Here is an 8319-nt window from a genome sequence, read left to right on the forward strand (position 1 = left end):
TGAAACCACCCACCCTGGCACCATAGTAACCATTTGCATGAGTTGTTTTATGACAGGAGATCCTGATAAGGTATACGGAACTAATAAGCCACCACCAACAGGAAGAGTTCGGGAAAGGTCGAATGGAGACACCACGTGTCTGTCCACTTCCCAGAATCCCTTTCGCTAGCATCCATCTTGGCTGAGCGATGCGTGCGGCACCAGGAAAGACTCTGAATTAGAATGATTGGCCAAAGACCACCGGGAAACTAATCCCATCACTATAAAACCCAAGAGTGCGAGCCATGCGGCAGAGCAGTTCTCCTGGGTTCCCTTACCCTGCTGCTCTCCACCCGGGTGCCCTATCCCAATAAAATCTCTTGGTTTGTCAGCACATGTGTCTCCTCGGACAATTCTTTTCCGAGTGTTAGACAAGAGCCCAGTTTCGGGCCCTGGAAGGGGTCCCTCTTCCCTGCAACAAAATGAACTTCAGTGAATCAAGCTTCCTATGGAGTTAATCAAACGACTGAATCTAGTCGTGGCCCAAACATACTCTCAGGGATTTTTGGATAGATGATATGGTGACTAAGGCTGGGACTGATGGAGCTAGACCCCATGCAGCCGTATCTATGCTAACCACAAATATTTCTTTTTGTGAGGCACAGTGTAATTTTTGTCGTTCACATTGCCAATGAAATCCCTAAAAGCATGAAATATTATTAAATTCAGAGTTTTTCAGGTGATTGAGGTTGTCTGTGTGAATAAACATGCGGTTCAATTGGACCTGCTTAAAAATTCCTTGGTCGGCTTCTCTGTATTTGCTTTTGCTGCTCACAGTGATTTAAAATGGTCCAGTTAAATCAGACTGTCAAAACGGTGAGGTTCCCTGTTTGATTTACTCATGCCCCACAAACCCACGCAGACTGTTATGAATGCCACATTTGAGAAAACCTCCCATTTGTGAAAACATATTGGGTCACATTAAAAAAAAGGAGATTAAATGAATCCCTTTTTCGAAAAGGTTTTGGTAGGTAGAAAGGAATGCTGAGGTGACGCCAGTGTAATGGCACAACTACAGATGTCTCTTTCTCGTGGAAATATGCTCTATGGACTTCATTTCATCACGTTGGGGGAGAGGAGGCGCAGAAGAAGCATGCTTCAAATTACCCTGAAATGGAAGGCTGGCAAATTAAATCCTGACCTTCTGCAGGGTATTTAGAGTGCAGAGCAAGAAGCAGCCCACACATTTTCAAAAGAAACACCATTGTGAGCTTGGCTATACCTCAGCTCTGCCAGGAATGCCCTCCTTCATTGCTCTGCATGACAGCATGGTGGCCGTCATGTGTGTGACCTGTTTATTTTATTGCTACAGCATTTACTTCAGGCATGCTTTATTTAAAAGATCCCAATTCTGTGGCTCTTAAGAGGAACTATATAAGCCGGTGGATTTAAGGGCGTATGTAGGTAGATTATGTCAATGTTAGATAAGACGGTGTTTTGCAGAAGCTGGGGTGTTTTCCAGAATGGAGTGTGCATCAGCATGTCCAGCAAAGTGCATGTGAGAGGCTAGGATGACTAATGACTCTTCCTGGGGACCTTGATTCATGGGGAGCGCTGGGGATGAAACAAGGGCTGGGTGAGCATATTGTTCAACTGAGTGACCCTCCGTGTAGGACTGGAGTCAGGCCCATAAGAAATGATTCCTAGCAGTACTACCTCAGCTGTAAGTAAAATGATGGTGACTGGAGAAACAGCTTCTCTTGAAGTAATTGCTTGTAATCCTGAAACTGAAGGACTTTAGGTTGAAAGACGAGTAACAGAAGAGTGAGCAAAACTACCGTGTAATTTTGGTTTTAATTTTGCTGCTTCTAGACAAATTAAACAAGCAATGAAAAGGTTTAAAGAATGCACCATTTATTAAAGTCATGTGTGTGCGTGCATTCTGTAACATAATTTGCATATCAATTGAGTCCTATTGGACTCATGTCACAACTGCAGTTTCAAAGCATCACCACGATCACCGTACTGTTGGAATTTAATGGGATAAGAAGTCCTTGTTGCTCTTTAGGAGCTGTTTGGTAACAACTCACACAATTTTGCTTCTGCCCCTTTAATATTACAAATTAAGCTATTTTTCCATCTGGTCCATTTTTCCTATCATTCGTGTTTCCCTGGTGGCTCAGTGGTAAAGAATCCGTCTGCAATGCAAGAGACACGGGTTGCATCCCTGGGTTGGGAAGATCCCCTGGAGTAGGAAATGGCAACCCATTTTAGTATTCTTGCCTGGAAAAATCCCATGGACAGAGGAGCCTGGTGGGCTACAGTGCATGGGGTTGCAAAGAATTGGACATGACTTAGAGCGCATGCAGTCAGCTCTTTTTGCTACTTTTGTCTTTTAACCACCTTCAGGCTAGCTTTATAAGTGACTAACCTACTACTGTTTTACTATATATTTCCCTTTACCAGTGAGACTTAGACTTTAATATGCTTTCTTGTTACTAATTAACATCTTTTCTTTTCAGCTTAAAACAGTTTCCTGTAACATTTCTTGCTAGATCAATTTAGTGGTGCTGAACTGCTTTAGTTTTCACTTGTCTGGAAAACTTTAAACCCCTCCTTCAACTCTGAATGATAGTTTTGCTTGATAGAGTCCAGTAGTCCTCCCTTATCCACAGAGCGTACATTCTAAGACCCTCAGTGGACGCCTGGAACTGCAGATAGTACTGAACCCTGTATATACTATGTTTGTCCCTTAATACACACCAATGATAAAGTTTAATTTATAAATTAGGCACTGTGAGAATAATGACTATAACTAAAAATTAAACAGGACAAATATAACTATTGCAATAACAGTCGTGTGAATGTGGTTCCCTCTCTCAGAATATTCCATTGTACTATATATACTCAATCTCCTTGCAGTAATGAGAGATAAGATGCCTGCATGATGAGATGAAGTGAGGTGAATGAGAGAGGCTGGTGCTCTAGAGTGTGGCAGAGGGTGAGTGTTAAGATAGTGCCCATCCTCCCAGGTCTCAGAAAAGCTTTACTGTCAGTCCTTAGATATGTGTTTAATTAGAAGCCTGACCCGCGGGCTGCAGTTATGATAATAAGCTAATAGACTTCTTCCACAGGAAGACTGAGCTCCTGAATCTGTTCCTCTTACAGTCATCTCTAGTGCACTAGGGGTGATAACTGCTTAAGAACACTTTCTTCATTGGGTGCAGCCCCGTAGGACCCATGAACATAAGCCCCGCTGGCCCCCAGAGCCACGCCATATAGCAGTGGTCCCAGCAGCAGCTGCTTTATTGTGGCTTCCCTCTTGTTTGCCCAATGCAAAGGTGTCGCTCTGCCAGTTTGTAGGGTTTCCCCCCCGAGAGGAAATTGTTCTATTTATAGCTGTTGATTCAGTGTTTCTCTGGAAGGAGCTGAGTTCAGGTTCTTTCCAGATTGCCATGTTGAACCAGAACAATCCAGCTCTTTCCAAACCTAAATATTTAGTGTTTAAAACATTAATTTCATAGACCAAGAAAGACCTAAGGGACAAGGACAATGGCTAACTTGATTATTGCTACAGATTTTCCCTTTCAGACAGGAATAGAATGGAAAACTTTACAACTGGAAAGAAAACAGTTTTACCTGATCCGTTTGTAAAATCCTTCACACTATTAACTTGCTTTAGGGCCTAGATGAGTCAAAAATTAAATATGTATGAAGGCTGTTTCATGCATTGAGTTTCTGGGATTGTGTCTGCAGGTCCCAAAACATGTAAAAAAATATATGTAGTTGAGAATAAGCATAGAACATTGGAAGGTGTGTCTGGAGGGTGGCCAAACATAATAAAAGCGTGATTGGCCATGGGCTTCTTTAACAGTAAGGGCTGATAGCCAGGCAGACTCCCTTAGCAGGGCCAGGAGCATCACTGACATGGGGGACTGTCCTGAACTCAGCATTGTATTTCTAAAGGAGACTTCAGGACCTCATGATGACTCTTCCTTCTACAGAACAGACTTTGATTTCACTCCAATCAATATTGGGCCTTATCCAAGAAAGTACTCTGTAGATGTATCAAAGAGATTAATTTGGTTTTTAAGTGATTTCTCTCAAAAGGGAGACATGTTGCAAAGATTCAAAGGTCAGCACAATTACAAGTCCACTGTTTTGTTTTATTATTTGGGAATTTACAGTTTAAGCTCTATAGCCAGCTGCCATAGTAAGACTATATTTTAAGTATTAATTTAACATCTTTGAAAAGTGGTGAAAACCTTTATACCAAGAGAAGACTTTGGTCAGTTCTTGGCATGTGAGGGTATAAAAGATAATAATTTATCTTATTTTCAAGTTCCAAAATCTAACCAGATTCCCCCCCCCCCCCAAACAAATAGGGCCTAAAACACTATTCCTTAAAGGTTACATAACTTTAAAAATGGAATTTCTTAGCAAAAGAACCTATATCAGAGGCAGAACTTATTAAGTTATATTTTCTCATGATAGCACAATGATCTAAATATTAAAATATTGAACAAACACTTTAGTCAAAAATTTTAAAATTTACGTCAGTTAAGCATCTGAAAAATAATAGGAGAAAAAAATTCAAATGAATTTCTACTCATGTGTGCTTCACTTGGAGTTAACAAATATGACTCAAAAATTGTTTAAAATATCAGGATTTAGAGAAAACTTAACAAAAAGCCATCCCATGAGCAATCACTCTTCCATCTATAGATAGAAGATGTGAAGATGTACATTAATTCTTCAAGAAGTGACAATGTTTAGATGAGTGAACTTAAAAGAGCTATCGTTCTACGTGGTCATTTTCTAAAGTGAAGTTGATAAATACTCTTTGGCTGCATGGGTGAATTTTGATAATAGGTGGCAGGCACAATGGCCAATTTTGTTTATTTGTTTTTAAGGAACTAATGGTTCTTAATGATGTGAGACATTATGCTATAGGAGTGAAGTAAATGGTAGATGCAGGAAATGTTGTGGGGAAGGTCTAGTTTTTAGGAAAAACTTCTGAAATTAACTAGGGTCCCAGCTGGATCTTGAGATGATGGAGAGGGCTCATAGAGAAGGAATTTCACTGAGACATGTGGACAAGAGAAGACTTTGCATGGAAACTACAAAAAGAAGCAAAAGAAATAGAGATGGAGATTTCTGCCCTTATAGAATGTACATAGACATGAAAGACTGTTCACATAGGAAAAAAATCCCATGAAATTATTTAAAAGAGCCATATTTTATGGACAATTCAAACTAATATTGTGAACTATGTATACAATGCTGAGGAAGCATTAGAATGGCAGGACTATTCTGGGCTAAATTAGGGGAGGATTGTGGAGAAAATGGGTTTAGAGTTACAGTATTAAGAGAGCCGTTGGCATGAATTTCTTAGACTTAATTCGACATTCTCACTGAATAGTTGATGGTCCAGTAAATATATCTTGACTGCTCGTTCTGTTGAAGGTTTCCAAAGCTTAATAAACTGAATTTGAAAGGTTTTCTCCCTTTATTGTTCATTATAAATGTAACTTGTAATTGCTGCAATGAACCATAATTACCTAAAGTCAGATCAGATGAAATCTAAGTGCCATTACTATCTCCCTTAATTAGAGAAGGCGAGCTCACGGGAAAAAGAAAATGGATCCGGTGCTGCTTTGCTTTTACTTAAGCAGAGCAAGGACACTCAAGGGAAGTTAGACTACAATATTCTACTTCTAAGCTCATTCATGCATTACAAAGTTTACCATTTCAAAACTATTATTACTGCTGTTTTAAAGTCATATCTCAATTCCCTGACACTTCCAGTTTGACCTTTTCTGTTCAAAAGTCTTTCTTATGTGTATGCAATGAAAATCCCTGTTCTGATAACTAAATATAGAAAGAGAATGACTTTGTGGTTGGAACCGTCAAATGGGCTTCCCAAATTTTATATTTATGTATCTACTGTTCTCTTTATTTATATGTGCATTGTTTATATTTTCTTTACAGTATTTTGTTTTATAAGGGAAGACAATTCTAGCCCAACTTAGATGGAGGAGACTACAGAAAGAGCCTTCTGTTTCCATGCAGAGAAAATGAATTCTGCAAATGTAGACTTGCCATATTTGTTTCCTTTTCTTCTAGGTCTCTTTTATTACTGAAACGGTGGTAAATAAATCTTGGAGGGTTGTATAGATAAGCTGCTTCCAACTATCAAGAAAATAAATCCAAAAGCAAACAACAAACCAAAGACCAATGTAGATCTTCTGCTTGAGTGCTCTCAGAGCTCGATTTCCCCAGTGAGTCTAGTCACAAGGCAAGATCTTCCCATGCAACCCAGAGCTCCTGAGGGAGTGCTAGCACCATTCTCAGAAGGCTCTGGAGGAGCACTGGAACATGTTTTAATATCACTGGCACTTTCCACATTTCTTTCAGTAAACAGGATTTCATTATGGTTCAACAGGGGCTCAAGAACGTCTTCTGATGAATTACTTAAAAGGGGGTTGAGACTTGAGAAGGGGCAAAGACTTGCCTTCTACATATGTTATACTGGAGTTGGGACAGAAAGCAATATGATGCCTAAGGGTATAACATTTGTAGTAAGAAGACTCAAGAGTTTGAATTATTCTTGCTGCGTGACCTTAGAAAATTCCTTTGTTTTTTGCTGCAAAACAATGCACGGCAGCTGTAATCAAAATATTCAAACTGTATCTAACAAATGCAGGGTACAAATCAATCATTTCTTTTTTTCTCTTGCTCTGGTCGCTCAGAGGAAATCATATTTGTAGTTATGTCCACAGGGACTGCTTTCTGTACATAACCTTTCTCTGTCATGTGGATGTTATTTTTTTAAGCAACAACAAAAAAGGATTTTATTTATCTGACGGAAATACTTCTACTGAAAATGATGTAACTAGATGGGTGAATTACTTAACCTCTTGCCATAAGAGTCCTCCATTTTAGAATGAGAATGCTAATTCCTGTTTCAAAGAAGTTCGATGAGGATTCAGTGAGCTCACAGAAGCCAAGTGCTTCAGGGAGAGACTGAAATATGGAAAGGGCTCAGTAATGCTGAGTGTTATATACACATTTGCTCACTGTCTCTCACCTGGTTGCACTTCACTTCTGGGGTCCCGCAGTGGCACAAAGCATGTTACTCATTTATGGCCTTCCAGATCCTAGAATGGGTTTATGGAAGTTGCTTCATCTGTGGCTACCCAGTGAATGAAAACACTGCAAGTCTAATACTTACTGAATTATTTTGCAATGACTGAGTGTGTCAAGATTTTTTATGCTAAAAGCTCTTCAAAGACATTGTCCTGTTCATTTTCTTCTCTTTACCACACACAGTGGATCTTAGCTGACACTTGGTAAACGTGTAAGCGTGCTCCTAATCTAGCAAGCCCAGTCAAGCCTAATCAAGCTAATCTATACTTCAGTGGGAAGGAATCTGAAAGAGCAACTTCCTAAAAAAAAAAAAATACTTTATTTAAATGCATTCATTTTATTTACATTTATTTTTAGAGGTTCACTGAAGAATTTTTGGCATACATTAAACCTCACATACTTAAGTAGAACCATTTGATGAAACTGACATATGTATATATCACTGAAACCATTCCCTCAATCAGATTGGTGAATATAACCACCTTTGTTTTTTGACCCATTGTAATATTTCCCCCCCTCCACTGCCTGGCCCCGGAACTTGCAAATACTGGATGCCTACTTTGGGTGAACTGAGAGCCTCACAGCCTTGTTTCTCTCAGGTTGGTGGTCATCATTATAGTGAATAGTAGTGAATAGTGAAGTCACTCAGTTGTGTCCGACTCTGCGACATCGTGGAATGTAGCCTACCAGGCTTCTCCGTCCATGGGATTCTCCAGTCAAGAATACTGGAGTGGGTTACCATTTCCTTCTCCAGGGGATCCTCCCCACCCAGGGATCGAACCCAGGTCTCCCTCATTGGAGGCAGATGCTTTAACCTCTGAGCCACCAGGGAAGCCTCATGTACAGATAATCCTTTCTTTTGGACTGAGAATGTTTGTTTGAGGACTTTTAGGACAGGGAGAGCTGAAGACTGGACTCGTGACTCATCTTTGAGAGAAGTCACAAGGGAGGGAGAATTCATTCACGGTTAAGAGACGGCCAAATGTCTCTGGGGTCCTTTCTGGTGATCCCCAGGCCTGAACTGCATCCTCTCTTCTAGTCCTCCGGATTCTTGGAGAAAAAAATCTTAACTAAGCACAAGGCTTTATCTCTTTATTTTCATGTCAAAAATTGTTTCACCTATGTGACTTTCTGGGTATGTATCCCCTGGGATTTAGCCTGAGGAATTAGATAATTATCTTTTTCTTTAAT

Source organism: Bos indicus, chromosome 9 (assembly GCF_029378745.1).
Source record: "Bos indicus isolate NIAB-ARS_2022 breed Sahiwal x Tharparkar chromosome 9, NIAB-ARS_B.indTharparkar_mat_pri_1.0, whole genome shotgun sequence".
Lineage (NCBI taxonomy): Eukaryota > Metazoa > Chordata > Mammalia > Artiodactyla > Bovidae > Bos > Bos indicus.